Source organism: Myodes glareolus, chromosome 3 (assembly GCF_982192425.1).
Source record: "Myodes glareolus chromosome 3, mMyoGla1.1, whole genome shotgun sequence".
NCBI classification, from domain to species: Eukaryota; Metazoa; Chordata; class Mammalia; order Rodentia; family Cricetidae; genus Myodes; species Myodes glareolus.
Genome location: NC_142028.1, coordinates 4,316,741 through 4,339,852, shown reverse-complemented (window position 1 = coordinate 4,339,852; position 23,112 = coordinate 4,316,741). Strand labels below are relative to the sequence as shown.

General features: G+C 44.1%; 1 protein-coding gene across 4 annotated transcripts in view; it reads left to right on the top strand.

Annotated features, from left to right (window-relative positions):
* Far2 (fatty acyl-CoA reductase 2) overlaps positions 1-23,112 on the top strand; it is a 101,054-nt gene that overhangs the window by 40,113 nt on the left and 37,829 nt on the right. Inside the window, exon 1 of one of the 4 annotated variants that reach the window (XM_085687405.2) lies at positions 12,876-13,031. The exons of the other annotated variants lie outside the window; for them this stretch is intronic. The gene's annotated coding sequence lies outside the window, so the exon portion shown is untranslated. Of the gene's footprint in view, positions 1-12,875; positions 13,032-23,112 lie in introns of those variants that run through there. 4 annotated transcript variants of the gene reach the window in all.

Below are 23,112 nucleotides of genomic sequence, written 5' to 3'. Positions count from 1 at the left end.
AGGAAGAGGCCCAAGGGTGTGCTCATCAGAAGGGTCCAGCATCACAGAATGCGTGTTTCTAATTTAAAAGGTACATGGAGCCAGCTAGATGCTTCAGCAGGTAAAGGCACTTGCCATCAAGACTGATGTCCTGAGCTAAATCTCGAGAACCCACATAGTAGAAGGAGAGAGCTGCCTCCTGAAAGATTTGCTCTGACCTCCATGCACATGCTATGGCATGCAATAGTCAGACACACACAAAATGGAACACAATATTGAAAAGGAACATCTGAAATGAGTTTGATAACATGTCACCATCAGCATCATGTCTTTAGCAGGTGTGGCCTTCAGGGCTGCTGGTGGCTTCACCCGTGTGCCCTGTGCCATAAGCCTCTCACTAACTGCTTTCATTCCATAGGTGACGTGGATGAGGGACTCAGCCATGATGGGGCCTTAGACTCACCATGTGAAGGAATGCATGTATGCCTGCTGGCACTAACCCACGCCTCCCTCTTGACCCTTCATATGCTTGGTTGGATTTTTTTATTTGTTTTGTTTTGGACAGGCTTTTAGGACAGGGTTTCTTTATGTAGCCCTGGCTGTCCTGGAACTTACTCTGTAGACCAGGCTGGCCTCAAACTCACAGAGATCCTCCTGTCTCTGCCTTCTGAGTGCTGGGATTAGAGGTGTGCACCAGAACTGCCCTAACCAGTTGTTTGGTTTTTTATGTTATTATTATTTCAAAGATAGAACCTTCCTTAATAAACTTTGTTTCTTTAAAATTTAGCCAGAGAATAAATTTCCTTCCTGCCAATCAAGGAACCAACATACATTCTAGATGTATTCTCCTTGTGTTCACTTCTACTTTCCCTACAAGTGACATTGGGGAAAAAAAAATCATTTTAAGACTATTTACATCTGTTCTTCAACTCAGACTTGTCCTGTTTGCTGGACAGACGTGCAAACCCTCTGTGTCCTTCTGTGCATAATGATGTTGGTCAGTATCCTCCACAGTGTGTTCAGTGCAGATTCTGCGAGTGTGTGTGTGTGTGATCAGTACACTCTGCGGTGTGTGTGTTCAGTACAGATTCTGCGAGTGTGTGTGTGTGTGATCAGTACACTCTGCGGTGTGTGTGTTCAGTGCAGATTCTGCGAGTGTGTGTGTGTGTGATCAGTACACTCTGCGGTGTGTGTGTTCAGTACAGATTCTGTGTGTGTGTGTGTGTGTGTGTGTGTGTGATCAGTACTCTCTGCAGTGTGTGTGTTCAGTGTAGATTCTGCGTGTGTGTGTGTGTACATGTATAATCAGTACATTCTGCAGTGTGTGTGTTCAGTACAGATTCTCTGTGTGTGTGTGTGTGTGTGATCAGTACTTTCTGCAGTGTGTGTGTGTACATGTATAATCAGTACACTCTGCGGTGTGTGTGTTCAGTACAGATTCTGTGTGTGTGTGTATGTGTGATCAGTACTCTCTGCAGTGTGTGTGTTCAGTGTAGATTCTGCGTGTGTGTGTGTACATGTATAATCAGTACATATTGTGGTGTGTGTGTTCAGTGTAGATTCTGTGTGTGCGTGTGTGTACATGTTTAATCAGTACATTTTGCGGTGTGTGTGTTCAATACAGATTCTGCGTGTGTGTGTTTGTGTGTGTGATCAGTACTCTCTGCAGTGTGTGTGTTCAGTGTAGATTCTGCGTGTGTGTGTGTACATGTATAATCAGTACATTCTGCAGTGTGTGTGTTCAGTACAGATTCTGTGTGTGTGTGTGTGTGTGTGTGTGTGTGTGTGTGATCAGTACTCTCTGCAGTGTGTGTGTGTACATGTATAATCAGTACACTCTGCGGTGTGTGTGTTCAGTACAGATTCTGTGTGTGTGTGTGTGATCAGTATTTTCTGCAGTGTGTGTGTTCAGTAGAGATTCTGCATGTATGTGTGTGCACATGTGTCTTCAGTACAGATTATGCATGTGTGCATATATGTGTATGGTCAGAATACTCTGCAGTGTGGTCAGTACAGATTCTGCGTGTAGGTGTGTGTGCATGTGAGTGTTCGGTAACAGATTTTGTGAGTATGTGTATGATTTTTAGACTGCATTTGTATTTGTGTGTGTGTGTGTATGTATGTATATATATATGGAAGTTTTTATGTATATATGTGCATCTCTGTGTATCTCTGTGTGTGTAGCTCTGGAGAGATGACTCAGTGGTTAAGAGCATTGCCCATTTTTCCAAAGGTCCTGAGTTCAATTCCCAGCATCCACATGGTGGCTCACAACCATCTCTAATGAGATCTGGTGCCCTCTTGAGGAAGAGAGCTGGTCAGTCGTCCTCATCAACTTAGACCATGAAACCCAATATGAACTAATTCAACAGAACTGCCATATATATGAGCTACCCATGTACGCTTCAGCATTGCCAAAGCATAAATTTCATTTTTCATTTCATTCATATGTGTGCATAAGTATATATGTGATCAGTAGACACTGCATGTATATGAATGTGTGCGTGTGTTTATGAGTGTGTGTGTGTGTGTGTGTGTGTGTGTGTGTGTGTGTGTGTGTGTGTGAAGAGAGAGGGAGGGAGAGAAAGTGAGAAGAAAGAGAGAAAGAGAGAGAGAGAGAGAGAGAGAGAGAGAGCGAGAGAGAAATCAATAGACTCTGGGTGTGTGTTTGACTATTTCCAAATGTCTCTGGATTTTGATATTATAAGAAAATGGTTTAATTCATCTTTTGTTAGTGGCTATAGTAATGATGTAGTATCTTATGAAACACATCTTCTGGCTAGAAACCTATCATAGCCTGAAACTGTAAGTTCATATGAAGGAGGAAAATGAGAGTCAGATTCTATTTCCATTTCCCCAATGAATTATTCAATCTCCTAAAATAATGTAGCTGGTGTCTAGGGCTGGATGTCCTATATTTAGCTATATTTAGAACAAGGAGACAATGTCTTCCTTCCCACGACTCATGGGGAGATTAGGAGCTGATGATATGTGTTATTAAGGTACCCCATGAATTAGAGTTCAGTTATCTCCATAGTAAATAGAAATGCCCTATCTACCCAGAGAAATCAGTGCTTGATTTTTTTTTTTTTGGCAAATAACTTGTTTGCAAAAGATATAGTTTGGATTGCTTGAACTTTCTTATAACTTGATTTACTATCCAATTAATTTAACCACAGTTATTTTAATATGGAAACGTTTTGTGTTAGCCTTTTCTTTTTCAAAACGAAACACAAAGCTTCAATTTTCTCTTTAAAATGTCTATTACAAATTCCAAGACAAAGCATCAAAGCAGATGGTACAGACGGCTCTCCTTTAGTGACATGTCATCAAACCACACGAATGAACTCGCTGCTCAACCCATGGATCTGATTAAAGGGTCCCCTCTGGTTTTTGTTAGAATACAGACTAAACTTTTCTGAAAGACGCTAATGTGATTATGATTTTTAAATCTCCTTAAACAAAATCGAAAGCTTTTATTGGGACATGACATAATCTGTAAGTCACTCAGAGTCATAGAAATGTTTTTTAAAAGAATCTGTGCAGAGACATTTGGTAGCTATTTACTACAGCACTTGACTTGAATGGCTGTATTATATACTGTGGCATAGTATGGGATTCCGTGTCCTACAATTGCTTAACACAGTGCTTGTGACCATATGTGATTTTGCAGGAGATCCAGCTTTAAATAGGCTTCTCTATTATTTCCATAAATGTACTCTTGTTTTAACCAGAATACAGGCTGTGCATATTTTTCCACTTACAATTTCAACATTTTAAAATATTGTTAATTACGGTACATCTGTTTTTAATAGACTTATAACATTTCACCTCATGATCAAGCTAACTGCTTTAGTTTCCTGTTGTGCACTTTTGCTAGCCTTTTCCCATGTTACAAGCAAGACCATGAAGAAGAAGGATGAAAATTTTAGGGAAAATAGAATTCTACAGCACCTGAGATAAACCTGCATGCCCAGGGAATGGAGAAAGAGTCTAAGCCTGAGTGGAGGGAAGAAAGGCACCAGGAGTAGGGTATAAAGTGTAGCCTCAGAATGGTGCTCTTTCCAGAATTACCCTATGTCTGTGGGGGAGATGCCCCCGGCTGTCACAGAAAGATGGAGAGTCATTTTCACTTGGTCTGACTGAAAATATTTTACAAATCTGTTGTTGACATAACCTTTCTTTGCCCTAATGAGGAGTCTTTAAGAAAATGTCATCCCAAAACATGGAGATTAAGAAATATCTTCCTCTGGTTATCGAGAATACATATATTTTCATGAAGCTACTAGGAATGGCTGCCTGTGATCTGGTCTTGAAATAGGAAACTTACACCTAAAACCCATGCCTTCTATTGCTGCCCTAAAAGTAAAAGAAATGCGCTCGCTCAGGAAAAAAAAATTCTAACCTAGTGTCCTGTTTCCAATGCATTCTTACTGTCCCATCTGTTTCCTAAAACCTTAGTCATCTTCTCCCCTTGACTTCACAACATGACAGTGACCTCTGTCATTGTCTGTTCTGCTCCAGCTTTGGTAATGGCATCTGTAATCTTCCACACACTTAGAACATCATCTTCTCACACTTTACTGTTGTCCTCATACACTGGCCTCCAGTCTGCACCAAGCCCTAACTCATCCCACACCCCCAGTCTGAGATTCTGTCTTTTACCCTTTCCACCTGTATCCCTTGCCAGCACTGAAGATAAAATATCCAGACAGAGCCTCTCCATACAACACCCAGACAGAGCCTTTCCATACAACATCCAGACAGAGCTTTCCATACAACACCCAGACAGAGCCTTTCCATACAACATCCAGACAGAGCCTCTCCATACAACATCCAGACAGAGCCTTTCCATACAACACCCAGACAGAGACTTTCCTCACAACCCTACACTGCCAATGTCTTATCACCAAGGCTGCCTTTCAGTCACTCTTTGCTTCTCAAGCATGACAGTCAGTCGGTATTGCCTCATGGTGAAGAAGATATTGACTCTGCAAGAGTCATACTTGGGTTTGAGCTCCGTCAATCTTTCCATAGCCGAACGCCTCCAGCGTGTGTTTTAACGTCAGAGACCTGCTGTTGATCTAAACAGCCGCGTAAGATAGCTGGTAGCTGGCACACGACATGTATAATGAGCAATTGTCACTTTTGCTTTGTGCTGTAACTTTTTTTCCATCTTTGTTCATCTCACACAATGACAGCTGGGTTTCCATGCTTTCTTGCCTAACAATGGCAATAATGTATTAATTACTCCTTCCTCCTTGTATCTCTCTTTCTCTGTGCCATGTATCGCCCATCAAATTCACCTCAAAACATAGATGACCCAAGAGCCCCCTACTCAGAAGCATTTTCTGTCCCCTTACAGTCTAACAAAGGCGAGAACCCTCCGCCCTGAATCACCATAGCTATAAACAAGCAGAACTGTCTCATGATACTTGTTATTGAAATAGCGTTCCTGTGGGTAAAACCAACACAGAAAACATATAGTTTTAGAAACTTCAAAGGTTTGAACATTAACAGGAACACAAGTTGGGCAGATAGGAACACAGGTGTGCAGCTCCTCTGCTCGGATGGCCGTGGTAAGCTGTGTCCATGTCCCTCACACCATCACCTTCAATGTCTTCCACACCGCCCGTTCTCTGTCACACGGAACTGTCTCCAACCTTCGCGTGTTGAAGGTCTGGAAACCAGCCATTCATCTGACTTCACCAAGCTGTTTTCAGACAGGCCCAGGGTGACATGGCAGAACCAACCATCTGTAAGAAAACGTCAGAGTGACTCAGTCTGTAAATACATATATAACACAACATTCCACTTCTTAATTACTCTTTTAACTCCTTGGCTCAGATTTTCCTTTATATTGTCTTCACAAAACCACCATGTTTGAGGGTAATCAACCACACATGAGCATAGCTCATCCTCAAGGCCATAGATTCCTGCCTCAATATTTCAGCCTGTACTACTCCATGGTAATTCTCTTCTGGGGATCTTAAAGAGTGCTCTCCCTTAGTGACCTTACTCAGAGTGCCGCTCCGAGGCTGCATATGCACCTGTTGGCCTCAAGTAGCCTATCAAGTAATGTTGTTGGGTTTTATATCATCAAGAACCTCCTTCAGGCCATCCCCTTTAGGGATCACTGCATCCACAGAAGGCTCTGGTGTTGAGTTTTATATCAAGAACCTCTTTCAGGCCATCCCCTTTAGGGATCACTGCGTCCACAGAAGGCTCTTGTGATCTGCAATCTCCCGTTGCTCTTGTGTGTACCTTGAAACTCGAAGGGAGACATAACCGAGCAGATTTCCATGCGAGCACACATCTAGGTCAAGATGCTTTTAAACCCATTAACCCTGCTCTTTGCCCCCCATTGCATCACGGACACCTGAAGCCAATAGGAAATGGCAGGACAGGAAAGCGATAACTCCTGCTTTCCTAACCGCTCACACAGCACTGCATTTCAGGCTGATCCCTGGCATCTTCATCCTTAAAACATGTAAACAAGGAAGGCTGGTGTTCTTCTACCATGCTCCAAATGTCTCAAGCTCACATCACCCAGGAGAGCTAGCCCTATCAAAGAGTCACAGAGCCAGCTTCTGTGCAATGCGAATCACTCTTGGGAGTTCCTGTAGCTTCCAGGAAGGACTGAGATTGGCAGTTAGCGAGGTTGACCACTATCGGCCGTGTGTTCAAGTGGAAGGGACCATAACATTCTGGCTAAATGAGGGTGAGGGTGGGAGCAGACACTTAAAAAACAAATACAAACCATTGATGAGAGTAATCTAGACTGAGAATCCAGAAATGAGAAATGAGCATGCTAGTAAGCAGCAACCTTGGGCACACAGAGGAGGCAGCAGACACGGCTAGACAGGACCAGGAGGATGTCCATTAACTACAGGTATCTAAGTACAAAGTCACACTGGAGGCAGGAGCCCATGACACAACAGGGCAGATTTACTACTAAAGATGCCCAAGGCAGACAGTAGTTAAACTTACTGGAGCCTCCCCACCTTGGTGCAGGACGGCTCTTTGTTGGTCACAGGGTGTAACATAAAGGGGCCTGCTTGTTGGGGTATCTGTCCCGCTCAGTACCCCACAACTGGCATACCCCAAAGAAAATCATACAGAGGACTCCATAAGATTATAAAACTGATTGGCTCATTAGCTTAGGCTTCTTGTTAACTCTTGTAGTTTATATTAACCCATTATTGTGATCTATGTTAGCCATATGGCTTGGTACCTTTTTCAGCTGTCAGCTCACATGTTGCTTCTTCAGTGATCTGGGCAGGAATGGCTTCCTGCTTCCTGCTTCCCAGAATTCTCCTGTTCTCATTGCATCACCTCTACTTCCTGTCTGGTTTTCCCACCTATACTTCCTGCCTGGCCAATCAGCGTTTTATTAAAATACATGATTGAGGGGTGCTGGAGAGATGGCTCAGTGGTTAAGAGCATTGCCTGCTCTTCCAAAGGTCCTGAGTTCAAATCCCAGCAACCACATGGTGGCTCACAACCATCTGTAATGAGGTCTGGTGCTCCCTTCTGGCCTGCAGACGTACACACAGACAGAATATTGTATACATAATAAATAAATAAATATTTTAAAAAAATAAATAAAATAAAATACATGATTGATAGAATACAGACAATTCTCACTCATCAACAGGGTATAGGGGCCCAGACTTGAAATCCCATGACTCTGTAGGCTGAGGCAAGAGAATTGCAATGAGGTCAGTGTTAGCCTGAGCTACACCATTTTTTCAAGGCCAATCTGGTGTACAGATTGTCCCAAAATACGAAAACAACATCAAAAGTCCTATTAGGGTTGCTGTGAAGAACCTCTTGCTAGCTGTCCAAGAGAAGACAAGTGCATCGCCACCTCTGGCAGAAACACATCTACTCATGTGTGATCCTCATGGTTCTTTTAAACACATGCATGCTGCAACACACACATAACACATGTGCCAGCACACACACACATAGGGCTAGGCAAGCTATATACTCTCACCATGGTATTCCAATTCTGGTAGGACTTGGGGAGTTTGTTTGCTTTTCGGCATTTCAATAGTTTTGTTTTTATAATGACATTTATTGACTTGTCTGTATTGTGGGGGTGGGGCAGGCTGCGTGTGGATGTGTGTGTGGAGGCAATCATGCCATAGTGCACGTGTGGAGGTCAGAAGGCAACCTGTAGGAGTCGATACCCTCCTTCTACTCACTGAGTCCTGGGTGTTGATTCAGGTCACCAGGCTTGGCAGCAGGCACCTTTGCCTGCTGAGCCGTCTCACCAGCCAGGGCTCAGGGTTAGTTTGCAGTGAGTCAGTAGAAATAGCTCATAAAAGACCCAATCGGTAAAATTCACAGGCAAGTTCTTTAAAATAAATGTTGAAAAATATTAAAGAAATTAAGGGAAAAGAAACAAAAATGATTCAAAGTGCAGAACTCAAATAGAGAAGGAGAATTAAGGAGGCTTGGGAGAAGAGAGAATGAGTTCTACAGAATACATAACAAATATCCAAAACAGAGGTAGGCTCGAGAGGGTGTCAGCACAGGAGAAAAGGGGTGTGTAAAGCCAAAGATAAGATATGCCAACAGAAATTAGCCAAGCTGAGGCACAAGAAAAGAGAGGAACAGAACATAAAACTCAATGAGATTCAAGAAGGAAATGCAGAGGTAGTCTAACTTGAAGTCATGCAGTGGGAAAGTGGGGAGCAGGAAAAAGACAAGGAGTAAGAAATATTTAAGTAGATGGCCCAAAGAATGTGACAAAAATTGATTTTTAAAATGTCAATTTACCTGCTAAAACATTTTAGGAAAAGCCAACCAAGGTTAAAAAAAAAGTGAACAACAACAACAAAAAAGACCTAGAACAAACATGGGTAGAGAATAAATACAAAGAGAGAAATCTGTAAAGGAGCTTACAAGGGAAAAGCATACATTCAGGAAAGTCACTGGAGGGATAATGTGTGAATCCTCCTTAAAAACAACGGAAATCACAATAGAATGGAACAGTATCACTAAAACAGAGGTTTAAAAGCATTTCTGATTGTAAATTAAATTAACCCTTTAAGCCCTCATCCGTTACACTGCCTCACCTTTGTCTTCAATGGACTTCCATTGTCAGAAGTCTCTGTTGTAGAAAGCATTTGTTTCCTGCATGCTTTCCTATGAGCAGAAACTACCATTCTTTAAACAGAATGGCTTTAAGCAATCTAAAGCAAGAGAACTCCAATAAAAGCCATGCTCTGGGAGAACAGGGACCTTGCCTCCCGCCACGCCTCAGGATCCGAACAATAATGCAGATTAATTCACTCAGAGCTCTAACGTGGTGATGCTTTTTCCCCTGGTAATTTACAAAGATGTTGTAACTCTGAACAGACTAGAAAGAAAATGTAGAGGAACAGTTAAAATTCATTGCAATTTACCCCATTAGGGACCACGGTTGAGTTAGTTCCTTCACTGGGCGTGAAGCTATCTGTGAACCAGCTCCTTCATTCTCAAAGACAAGGCAGAGGACAGTAATGACTTCCTTTGCTTTCTTTTATTCTAAAGGCTTTAATATTTCTTACAATTTAGACACAGAAAGCTCTTCCTTTCAGGGGTTGAAAAATCAAATTAAAAACCGAAGCATCCGTCTCAAATTTAGAAACAGCTCTCTTCTCTTGGTGCTTAAGTATGTGCTGAAAATCAAAAGAATGTTTGAATGAGGGGCTTACAAGTTGGCCCAGCAAGAAGAGCAGTTACTACACAAGCACAGAGACCTGAGTTCAGATCCCCAGCACACACGTAGAAAACTGATCTTGGAAGGATGTGCCTTTAATCCCAGCAGTGGGGAGACAGAATTCTAGGAGCTCTCCAGCAAGTTAACCCAGCCCATTGGTGGGTTCCAATTTCAGTGAAAGACATTATCTGAAAAAGATGGAGAGAAATCTAGGAAGATGTACAAATTCCACCTCTGGTACACACACACACACACACACACACACACACAATCATAATCACAAACGATAAAAGAGCGTACCCGTGAGCAGGGTGCTCACAGATCGTGGTAATCCCTGAGTCTTACACAGGCCTAACTGTAAACTCAGCTGAGGCTGACAGCTAAGCTTTTGTCCTTGGTGGAGAACATCAGACACACATAGAGACCAGCAAACACAGAAGAAGGCCATGCAGAGAAGTTGAACAAGCCTGGGCTAACGGGTTGCTCTCTTCCCATACAGTGAAGCTGAGTAAGCCTGGGCTAAGTATCCATGTGCACAGGAGGGTTTGGTTTGCTGCAGTGGGAGTGGAGCGCTTCCCAGTGCTTTGCTCTGAGTCTCTTGGCTATAGCTGGGGACTGGACACTGTCTACACTTCATGCCCAGGACTTTGAACCAGCTACAGGCTCTTCCTTCAAGAAAGCGGTGTAGCGTCTTATCAGCTGAAATGCTAAACGACCCAGAGGAAAATCTTTTATAGCGATTAATGCACATTTTTCTATTCATTGATATTCTCTCATTTTCCTTCTCCTTCTCCCTCCTCTCTCCATCCCCCTCCATCCCCCCCCCCCCCCCCGCCGCTAACTATGATTTAAGAATCTGAAGTATTCTGGACACAAAGCTATTGTTTCGACTGGAAAAACACAAATACCATTATTCTTTATGATTCCCTCTCCTCTAGCAGATATTTCAAGCTGAGCTGAAATGCAGCTCTACTCACCCATGTAGTTGCTTTCTTCTCAAATTAAAAAATTATTTAAGAAATTGATTTCCTTCAAAACTATCTAATTCACAGTTAGTTTTTTTTCTCCCTATTCTAGTCATGATGTTGAGGGGGTGGCGGGGTTGAGGGTGGAGCGGGAGCTCATTACAATTATCACCAGGGTTAGAAAACCAACCTGTACTGGGGTCAACCTGAGTTAACCATAAAACATTTATTATTTTATGTTTGAGACAAGGCCTCATTTAGTCCAAGCTGGTCTTGAAGTTGTTACACAGCCAAGGCCAGCTTTGAGCTCCTCATCTGTCTCCAAGCCCTGCTATTTTCTGTGAGAAATACAACTGCAGATGAATTCTTGGGACCCCTTACATCCCGTGTGCTGCTGTCCTCCTCCATCATTCTTCCCTCCATTGCCCCCCAAGAAAATCTGTCTGGACATCACAAACTCCCCTAACCTTAATCCGTTTCCTCGTTGCCCTGTGTACAGAATCAGTCTTAATTCAGGCACCCTGATATCTTGACTTTTTCTGATTACTAAGGTGGAATTATTCTAAAACTTGTCCAAGTCTCTTATAATATGTCAGAGTGGATTCCAGTTCAAGTACACATACAGACAGGTGCATCTTTGGAGGCAGCAGGGAGAGATGCAAAGTTGATGACTGAGGTATCAAGGAGGATGACTTGGGAAAATAAACCCCTTTACATGTCAAGAGCACCTAGCAGCATGTCCTCCTAGACACTGCAGGAGCTCGGTCAGTGACAAGTCTTGGAAGGCTCGCCCGCTCCTGAGGCTCACTTAAGAATACTAGATGTGGGGCTGGGGTGATAGGAACGGCAACACATTAGCTGTGTGAAGCGCCAGGACTTGAGTTCCACCCCCAGAACCCAGGACAAACATCCAGGCGCAGTTGCCTATGCTGTGATCCCAACCCTGGAGAGGCAGACACAAGGGAACACTGGAGCTTGCTGGCCAGCCAGCCTCGCCCAAACAGTGAGTTCCAGGCCATGAAGAGAAATTGTCTCAAAGAACAAGGTGAGACACTCCGGGTAAATAACAGGCAGGGTGTACCTCTGGCCTCCACAGGTTTGTGGGGACTCCTGCAAACCCAGGTGCACCTGCAGGCACACATTCACACAAGAATCGCAAGAGGTAGGACACTCATTTTTTCTTTTTGTTTGTTTGTTTTTTTAAACTCTGGAATTGCCAGGAGGCAAGAAGCAGGGGTGGAGCTCTATGAGTTCAAGGCCAGGTTTCTCTCCAGAACAGTTCCAGGTCAGCAGAGGCTAAACACTGAGACCCTGTCTCAAATAAATAAATAAATAAATAAAACTGTAGACTATAAGATTCCTCTCTATTCATATGCTATTGTAGATGACTGTCACCTGCTGACACCTCTGAATGAAATCTTTTAGCAGAATCACACACACACACACATACACACACACACACACACACACACACACACACACACACACATGTCCAAAGGAGACTTAGAAAATCTGAACTTCAGCAGTTGGCAAACACTTAAATATTGGTACCATACTAATCATTTGCTGCCCCCTGTCCCGAATCATTTATAGACACTGCCTTTAATCTTCCCAGAGTCTTTGGCTAGAAGGACTATATCATCTTCACGTCAGGATTACAGAGAACTGAAGGGCACCGCTGTTGCAAAGCTTATCGAAAATCACCCATCACGACAGAGCAGGATGTGACTGAAACCTAAGACCATGGTGATTGACAGGGCTCTGAGCAGTGCCAGAGTGACTTTGTGAAAGGCACAAAGGACATGGAAGAGGAAGCGTGAAAGGAAGTAGGGTGGCATCTATATATTTTGCAAGTGCAGGTGTCTATGTATCTTGGCACACTTTAAACATCTTATCTACCAAGTCCAGTGTGGTGTTTAATGGAGGGCAAGTTATCAGTCCCTTCTTTAATTAACTGACAGACTGGTTGGTTGAATTCTTAAGGTGACTGTATATTCTGTTCTGATCTCTAAAAAGATAGGAAGGCACTGTTTCTCAAACCTGGGTGTGCTGAAGGCTGCAATGGCAACACACTAGGACCAGAAGGCACTGCCTGTGTGTCACAATGTAGAGAGGATTGCAGGTGTCCATGGGAAGCCCAGCCCACGGAGCCTTCCAAGTTCAGCCGAGGGAGAGCCGGACCTCAGGCAGGGGATATAATGGTGCCATGAGCCATTCTTCTGGAGCCTGGCAGTGAAAGCAGCCGCTCCGGGGATGCTGTGAGGCCGCTCTGCTCTCCCTAGGTGACTGCAATTCTGCTACGTTTTCTAGTCAGCCTTATCCACACCTTCTGGTCTCAGAGAACCACAAAGCCAGAGGAGAAAAAAGACAGAAAGGTAAGACATGTGGAGGCTCAAGGTTGCTGCAGTCCAACTTGTAGATGTGACAGGATGAGGTGGGGAGGGGACACTGCGGTCTGTCTCTCATTTGCACATTTCCTCGCTCTCCACCGTAGCACAGCAGACCTCATTTAATATATGTATAAACCAATCAATGGCTAATTTCCTGTATGATAAATGGAGCACTCCGTGGTGTTCTCCACTGGTTGAAAATGAGTACTTGGTTTACCTTGTGCTGTGAAGTCTGAGTCAATTAATTGCTTCAGGGGTAAGCATTTGAATTAAAATGAAACTGGAAAAGTTTGCTATGCCTTTGTTCCACTCTAACGGACAAGGGGAGAGCAAAGCTATGGACTTCAGCCTCTGAAATTCAGTTCCGCCATGAGGAAATGTGTCTGGCACATCTGGGGCACATTTAGAGTCTGGGGGTTTTCATGTGGGATTTAAGCACAGATTAAAGAAGAGATCTTAAGAGCTCCAGGGCAGAATACGATATTTCAATTTCATTTGATCATTTTATTAAATTTTCTTAGAAAAAAAAAATCAGTTAAAGGTCAGGACTTGGTTTTCATACCCAAAGCACAGATTATACATTCCAGCTTGTATCTAACAGTAGAATTCTTTTGTCTTTTTTTGTTAATTAATCAAGTTCAAAGTACTCAGAAGGCCGATGATCTTAGTCTTGTGGGTACAGGAAAATCAGAACAGACTTTCCCTCCATAGACATTTCAGTACAGAGGAGAATCGGTATTGTGAAATGGAAGGTGTTTGACCGTATCCAACAACTGGAGTGTAGCCAGTCACTGATTGGCGTTGTTGCCTGAGCCTCTTCACCTGTAGGGTTCTTACAAGAACTAAATGGGTGGTCTGTGAACATCTTAGCCAGAGGCTGGCACAAAAATGTCTAAGTTGCCACTGCCAACACTAAAGCTGGGGGTTGTGCTTTTGGCAAAGATGTTTGCAGAAAAGCACCAATTACATAATGTTCTAAGTAATTAACATAAATCTTGATTCAACTCGAAACCTGGGTGAAGGCCCCTCGGCTCTCAACAGTGTTGTTTCTTGTGGGAGTCTGTCTCAAGGCAGGGGATAGAGGAAGAATCCATGGGGGGTCCCTGACCTTTCTAGTGGCCCAGTAAGATCTCAAGACAAATGCTGATGTGGAAATCCAGTCTTAGAGATTAGCAACAGCCCTGGCAGTCTGTCAACCATGGGGTCATAGCTTTACCCAACAAACGTCACTTTACTGTACCTCAGGCATCTCCAGGCTTCATGTTGCTTCCATTCCAAAAGCAACTACAATTTCTTTCATTTCCAAACTAACCTTACACGGAGTTGAAAGTTCACACCCTTCGCCCTGGTCTACCTGCTGTCAGACTTGCACAAGTTTCTTAAGCCCTCCGGGATGAGCCGCGTCTTCTGCCATCTCCCGAAGTTATTGCAAGTATCGTATGAGAAAATGATACCATGGTGTGGGAGACATTGCTTACACCATAGCAAGGACTCAGTAAGTGTGATTGCCCTTATTATCTCTTCGTTTTCTAGAAGATATTTGCACGAAGAAATTAGATTCACTCTGATTTTGTTATATCCTTCTTTTGACTCATAGAGAATCTAGGAGAAAGGGTAACCTGATGTCTTATTCCAAAAATCTAGTCAAAGCCTTTGCTTGCATTAATTTAGTAACTTAGGTTCTGAAAATGTTCTTCAGTTTAAACTTCCTATGAGAAAGAGAGAAGAGGGTAGAGAGAGGGGAAGAGAGAAAGTGGGAAGGAGAGAGCACACGTGAGCTGCACAGAGGTCAGAGACGAGCAGTGAGTGTCTTCCTCGTTCACAGCATTTCCCCCAGCTTTTCTGTGCCATTTTTCTCCTAACAGCTTCTCTCCAGCAACATTGCAACTTTTTTGTTTGTCCCAAACAGTTTCTGTCTACCAATCAATCCATTTAAAAAAAAATAGTTTTTATTAGCCAAGAAAACGTCCTAACAGCTTTCTCCTGGCTAGGTAGGATGTGAGCATTGCTCCAGTCAGGGACGTTAGTGTTACACTTAGTTTCCCACAACAATTAAATTCTGTTCTGTGGTAGATGCAAGACTAGAACAGAATAAAAGCCAAAAGCCACATACATTTTATTGTCCAGTGATAAAATACTCTGACCAAAAGCAGCTGAGGGGACGAAGGGTTTTCTCAGCTTATGCTTTGGGCCCTGGTCCATCATTGAGGACATGCGGCGGGAACTTGAAGCTTGCTCTCTGGCTCTTGTCAGATAAGCTTTCTTACACAGTCCAAACTCACTACCTAAGACGGTACCTCCTACAGTGGGCAGGTCCATCACCCCCCACCTCAGTCACAATAATTGCTCACAGATACGGCCATGGGCCAACCTGACCCAGGAAGCTCCTCACTCAGGATCCCCTCTTCCTAGGTGACTTCAGGTTGTACCGAACTGATAATAAAAACTGATTATCAGCACAACTGGTATACTTTGCTGAAGCTGAAAATAATTAGCCTCTTTTAAAGACCATTTTTACTACATTCGTGTCTCTATGTATGCCATGCGCGTGTGGCAGAGGGAAGCTTTATAGAGTTGATTCTCCCCTTCCACCTTTACAAGGTTCTAGGGATTGAACACAGGGTGCCAACCTTCTGAGGTAACAGGAGGCCGTTACCGCTGAACCATCTTGCCAGGTCTCTCGCTTACACGACTTCCATTTTTAAGTAGATACATTTCAAACCTTACTATATTTATTAGTAAGCAAATTTACAACAAAAGATATTAAGTAAATTATTACCTTCTCAGCAAAATAGCATCATTGTCTCACATCTGCCTTTGATGTTGCTTGTCCTATCTCCATGAAACAAACAAAGTAAAAGGGGTTTTTTTTTCAATCTTAAAATACTGGGTAATATCTTCTAGAAAATATCATTTCAAGTTTTATAACATTAAAAACTTCCTATGAAAAACCTGCTATAAATTGATTATTTTTAAAATGATTCATCTTGGATCATATTTACGAGGTCTCTATCAGTATTTAGTACTAGAATGAAAACCATAAAAAAAAGTCTTTATCTTTTGTGGGACAGAAAATGCACAGCAATCATGAAAGGCTTGACACCCAATACCACCTAAAGCTGGTGTGCTGCAGAAAGCAGCCTGTCTCCCCTGGGATACTCATCTGCTTCCCCAGCTGTGGGGGAGTGCGGAGACCTCCCCTCCCTGCTCCCTTACCATACTTCTTCACTCCTCTGCTCTGGGATAGCCACGTTCCCCTTTAATAGTCCCTGCCTCCTGTCTGACCCACTCTTTCTACCATCTATAACTAATCAACTTTCTAAACTCATACACGCTCATGTTACTGCCCTTCCTTATTTCTTTCAAGGACACACTTAGTCTCTAAATGAAGTTCATCTCTTCATGGCATGCCCCATGATCACAGCGGCTACTGCCTTCTTACCCTTTTAAACACAGCACAGCACTCGGCCTTGGGTCACTCCATGACTGCCGCCTCCCCAATGTCTGCTCAGCCCTGCTTATGCACTGTAGTTATTCACCATCTCTCCCAGGGAGACATCCTGGGTCAGTCAGTCCTCACAGACTTGGATATCTCACTGCGTATGTGCTTCTCCCGGAATGAGGGTAGCAGCACCAATAACCCTCGCAGGGTGCCAGCTGCCAGCGTTGTTCTGAGTGCTGTGCTCACGCTGCCTCCGCCCGTCTTCGCAGGGCAGAAATCAGTCACCCTCCCCTTCTCTCACCATCCTCTCCTGTGAGTAGTGGGCTTCCATGATTGCCTCCCCCATGCATGCCTGAATGAGTGAGCCACAGTCAGCAAGACCTGGAAAGATGTTTGCAGCAAAGCCAGACAACAGGAACGGGCAGAAGTAACAAAGACTCTAAGTCACAGCGAGGGCTCCTAGAAAATCCCATCGTTCGTTCACTGGGACACACTAGGAAGGTATAGTTGCAACCCTCTGTATTCGGGAAGGGTTCCCTTTTTAAAATATATATTATTTTTATGTGCATTGGTATTTGGTCTGCATGTATGTCTAGGTGAGGGTGTCCTGGAACTGGAGCTACAGACAGCCGTGAGCTGCCAGGTGGATGCTGGGAATTGAACCTGGGTCCTCTGGAAGAGCAGCCAGTGCTCTTAACCACTGAGCCATCTCTCCAGGCCCCTGGAAGGACACTCTTATGTATCTATTGGCATTTTCTCACAATTCCTTCCCCTGAAAGCTATTACCGAGTTACGGCAAGAAGACAAACTGGTAGGAAGTGTGCATTTTCCAGGTCCTCACACTTGTGGCGAAAGCACCTGATGCACTGAGCCGATTCTCCAGCCCTAATTGTTTCAATTTTTAACTGAGATACAAAAATCATAAAAGCTTGCCATCTAATGTTTATTCACACATTTCCCTTACATCCTCAGCTTTAAGTTGGTCAAACATTATCTCTTCACGTGGTCTTTGAGATGAAAATTCTCCAGATTCCTTCCATCACTTTTGAGGCACAGTCTACACATCGCCAACTGTGCAGCTGCACCCCAGAGCTTCTGCTCCTGTCTGACCTCAGCTTGGTACCCACCGAGCAACCTCTCCCCACCCCAACCTCCCAGTCTCCCAAGCTCCTGGTAACCTCCTTCCGCGCTCACCATTGTCAGAGTCCACATAAACTGGGATTATGCAGCCTTGGGTGCCTGACTTATTTTATGTCATGTTGTCTAGTTCCCCGTACAGTGTTTGTGTGGCAAAGAGAGAATTTTTGTTCCTTTTAGGCTCAGTAATCTCCCCTCGTGTGTGGCACTACCTTTACAGTGTGCATTCATTAGTAGACGATCGCGTCCTTTCTCTGGCTCTGTGGGAGCTGTCATAGGGAATGCCAGAGTGAAGACGCCACTTTGCCGTACTGACATCTTGTCCTTCAGCTGTACACCGTGTATGTTTGCTGGACCATACAGTCATCCCACTTTAATATTTTCGAGAGCACCATACCCACCTTGCATGCCGTCTTGATACACAATCCCTTTCTTCCCTGTTCTTTCCAGCACTTGTCGCCTGTAGTAGCTACACCATATCTCTTCGCTGGACTTTGGTTCTACCTTGGGATGATAATTTCCACTTCTCTCCTGACCAGTGATGTTGGACGACTTCTTTCTATGTCTGTGGCCATTCATATGTCTGCTCCTGAGAATTTGTCCTCTTTGGAGACTTTGGACATTTGCCTTTTTGTCCACTGTCTACTTAAAGTCTTGTTCTGACTTCATAGTGGGCTGTGTGTGTCTACACTCTCACATGCCCAGGCCCACCGTGCAGGTAACTGACGAAGACAAAAAATTAAACTTGGGGCTCTACCTCAATCGTTACTCAGACATAACTAAGATGGGTAACTAACTTAACGACAGTTTTGCCTGGATAATAGGGAAGGATAAAGAATTGCAGTTACACTCTTCTGGCTTAATTAGGTCTGGCTTACTTAAGTTGGCTTTCTAGCCTGTTTACTCCCTAGAGCTGCTTCTTCCTATCAGAAGCGACCCTTTGTCAATTATTTTGAGAGCAAGTTATTTACTTAAGACAAGCGAAACCACAGTTCCTTTGTCTCTTTGAATTCGCTTAATTGCATAGAAAGTTAACTTCGGGGTGGGGACCTAAAGACTGTAAAAGTATATGTAAGATTCTCACCCTATATAAATTGTGGAAAATCTGACCAAGGCCAGACCCTCTTAAGTACTTGCTAGGGTCAGTTAGGAACTAATAAAGAGTTCCGTTTCTCTGAGTGTGCAGGTGAATGCCTTACTGGATTGGGTCTTTTCCCACCCTAGAGCCCTTCGCCACCGAGCACGCATCTTGTCCATAGTGCAAACAGTGACACTCCGCGCCGTGTCCTGGGCTGTACAAGCGGTGTGAGTGCTCGGAACTGGGTAGCTGCAGTTAGAGCAAAGACTTTCTCATAAAGATGTGGGAATAGCTTAGAAACTTTAGATACATCTTCCTTGGATTCTGTAAATTAAGGATCCCCGTTCTCTTCTTCTCCCAGATCAATCCCCTCATGTCTTCTATTTTCACAGCTAGAGATGGTTACAATTTTTATGGTAGCCTGACGATGTTCTCAGTGTTTCCTTCCCTGTGGTTTTCCGAGATTCTTCTCCAACAAACCGTACAAAACATAGAACCTTTCTCCTTCCTTTCTGGTATCAACACTTGAAATAAGAAACAAGTATGCACTGGCCAAACAAACAACTCCTTTTCCTCTTGTGTAGCGGCCCCAGATTGGGTACGCCTGATTCTTCTTTCCTGGGAAGATGCCCCTGCTGCTCTGGTGAGCAACTTGTCCTGAGGGAATGACTGATGGAGATCCTGAGTGCCCCAGGGTGTGTGGCAAAGCCTGAGCCAACCCCTCCATTCTCTTCTCCAGCTTCTCTCCAGAGAAACCATTAAATCAGCCAGTGTGGCTGCAGCAGCGGAAGGTGGCCGCTGTGGGATTATCACAGGCTTCGCGTATGGAGTCAGAACCTTAGCGGTCCACCCCAGTGCACCCACTTCCTCTCCTGGGAAGGATTTGGAACCTTTGGCTGGAGCTGTATACTTTGGAGTAACTGCCACAGCATAGTGTCCCTGAAACAGAAGGCTCGTGTTCTTAAGGCTTGTCTTTCTAGTAGTTCTTCTTGACCCTGAACACTGCCATGCAGGGAACTTTACCTTTTAAACTCAGTAAGCATGTGCACATGGATGCTCTGTACCACGCGAGTCTGTGCCCACTAATCCTCCACATCATGCAACCTACTGTGACTTTTCAGTAAGCTCTAAGCAGGCAGCAGAGAGGTGCCACTGTTGGAAAGAAAACCCTGCCGTGGGGGCAGGTAAGCCCACGTGTGCTTGTCTGGGGCTACGTGGGTCCTCTGTGGTTCCTGATAAGCTGGAAGAGGTGATAAACATTAGGAGAAGTGTCAGTTATTAATCAGCAGCCAAGTATCACAGAAGTTATTGTTTTCTTCCTGGGTTTTCACCAGCGATAGCGGCCTGACTTCCCACAGTCTTCGGACAGCCCAGCTTCCCGGTTGCTGGAGACACAGAGATGTTTCCTTGGGTGTGTTGCTGCAGGTTCTAGGTCAAAGTTCTAGCTGGATATTTTTCTCTTTTGTCTATTCAGTCTCTCAGTTGTATCCCTGAAAGGTATGTGCTCAGTTGACAGAAGTGTGTAGAATATGTAGTTAGTTACAAGTGTGTAGAATGGCCCAGGAGTGCACACGTTCTCGGGTCAGTGCCTGGGTTGGAATCAAAAGAGAGACAGATGAGCTGAGCTATACTATAGTGTAGTAAACTCTAGAATCCCAGTCTTCAGGAGGCAGAGGCAGAAGGACTGTGTGGGCCACAGAATGACTTCAGGTCCAGCCTGAGCAACTTAGAGGGGCCCTATCTCAAAGTTAACAGTGGAAAGAAGCCAGGATACAGTTTAGTGGTCAGGTTCATGCTTAATATGCTGGGGGGCTCTAGGTTCAGACCCTAGATTTGGGCTGAGGTGTGTGTGTGTGTGTGTGTGTGTGTGTGTGTGTGTGTGTGCGCGTGTGCGCGCGCATGTGTAGAACGCTTAGGTTATAGAAACATAACTGCTTTCCTGCAATGCCAGAGTTGGGGTTGTACACTTGCCACAAGCAAAACACTGTTGAATTCCTTCAGGGAGGCTGAAGACTCCCATCCAGTTTACTGCATGTCTAGGAACTGTCCAAACCAGAAGACATAATGGTCCCCAAGAAATTGGAATATCGGCGGGAATCTTACACTGGGAGAAGGAACAGGAAAGACAGGAGCGCTGGCCCAGCCAGAGGAAGGCTTGCCTCCCAGAAAGGAATTCCACACAGTGCTGACAACTTGTCAACCATCCTGCAGGAAAGACTGACGCTGAGTTAGTGATGAGTGAGGGATGGGTAGGACCCACCCTGGCCAGGACTCCCTAGCCATGCACACCTCTTGCCCTCTGTTTAGATGCAAACTTCATGTCAGGACCCCACAGGTAGACTAGAGGGGGGGTTCCTGAACCTCTGTGTTTTCTTCCAAGTGTGGCCTGGCTGAATCCCCTCTTTCTGATTTCCGTTCCTGTTTCTTTTTAACTTACTAAATGAGGGGCTATCTGACCTAGCTTGTTAGGGTTGCCAGTGCCCAGGTGCTGACCCTAACAGTTCTTGAACATAACTCCAGAAAGGAAGTTTTACATCTTTTGTGGTATTTCCTAAGAAGAAATTGAGAGAGAAGTGCCTGGAAAGGCAGAAGTATACGAAGGTGTTTGGGGCAGTGGATAATAACGTATGGTGTGGAAACAAAGGGTAAGAGTGGCCGAGAATAAAGGAGAAAAGGCAAAGAATCCCAGGCTGGCAGAGTAGACGCAGTGGACTGGACAGCTCAATGCTCCAAGAGTCGGGTGTTTGCGGGGGCTAGCATTCTGTGCAGAGCCAGGAGAGGTATCAGAGCCCCTGGAACTAGCTATAGTTGGTTGAGAGCCGATCCGTATGGTTCCTAGGAACCACGTGGATCTTCTGGAGGAGGAATGACACTCTTAATCATTGAAGCGCCAGTCTGTGCTTGGCCTTCTAACCCAGATGGCTGTATGAACCAGCCAGCGTGAAATACATTTCTGTGAAATCCTTTGAATACTAAATATGGTTAGCATCTAATGTGACAATCTGGTGCCATTTCATACGGATCCTAGTGCGAGTTACCTTCATTTTCCTACCTGGTCACTGCTGGGGCTTGGCAACAGTAATTCATGACATGGCCATTCCAGAACCGTGTCATCGCAGGGGTGAGGAAATGATCAGAAGTCATTCTCGACTTCGACTGTGGGATGTCTAATAGAATAGGCAACAGGAGAGGTGTGGATTTCTCTTCAGAACAGCTTACCTCCTGCCAGGGCTGTTACAGGTAACTTAACGTTTTCATATTTTGTATGCTTAGATGTGCCATATTGTATATATCACATATACATATATCATATGTGTGTTATATATACTATTTATATATGTATGTATATATTAGATGTGTGTATAGAGAGAGAAAGACTATATTATAAATCAGTATACATATAAATGACATTTGCCATTTTCCTTCAGAATCCATGGACTCTTCCCTGTGGGAGACAGACCTTAGAAGGCAGGCAGGCATCTTCGCCCCCTCCTTCAAGTATCACTTGAGTTGGGATAATAGAAATAAAAAAAAAGCAAATTTGTTTTTTAATCATAAGTGAACAGGAGCTCTTGCCATAGGTATGAAACTATTACTATTAAATGGTATCAGCTATAAACACAGGAACAAAGCCTTAAGCAATAGGCGGCTGCAGGGGTCAGAGGTACAAGAGTGGTTTTAATATTAAATAAGAAAAAGACCCCATTCCCGTCCAGGAACCATGCAGAAAAGATGTATTTTACAATTCCATTCACTGCTCTGCAAAGTGTGACCACAGCACTTATCTTAATTATCATTATAAAGGACAGTTAAATAGACACTCCAATGAGGTACGCAAGAGGGAGAGAAAGGACCATTTTAGCTTTTGTTACATTACATCCTGAGCTCCGGAAGTTCGTAGCTCTGACAGGCTCCCTTCTCACTGATCTACTTTGTTGTACAAGACAAATACTTTTCTTTTCTTGTTCTAAAGCCGCTACCTGCAGCTTATACAAGTGGCAAGAAATGTCCCCGGATCTTTAAGTGCCTTCTCTTAAAGATTGATCTGGCGCCCTCCTTTATTTCCTCAATAGAACTCAGTGAGCCGTTAGGAGAAGAATGAACGCTGGCATGGCTTGCCGCTTTTCTGACAAGGAATGGAGTCCCATGAAGGGAATTTTGACAGGGAAATTACTAGCTTTAACTCAGAGCTCAACTCTTTCTCAGGACCTAACTGGGTATTTCCAAATAGTGTGGTTGTATTTATTCCGACGTTTCCTGACAGATTGCCAGTTCATTCGCACAGGGAGTGATCAATAGTTTATGTTAAGGAATGCAGATTCCCAGTTCACCAACTGGCTCCCCTTTGCATTCAACCGACTAATTTTTGTAGTAGCCTTTTTAAAAACACAGCTTCCCATGTTGAGCAG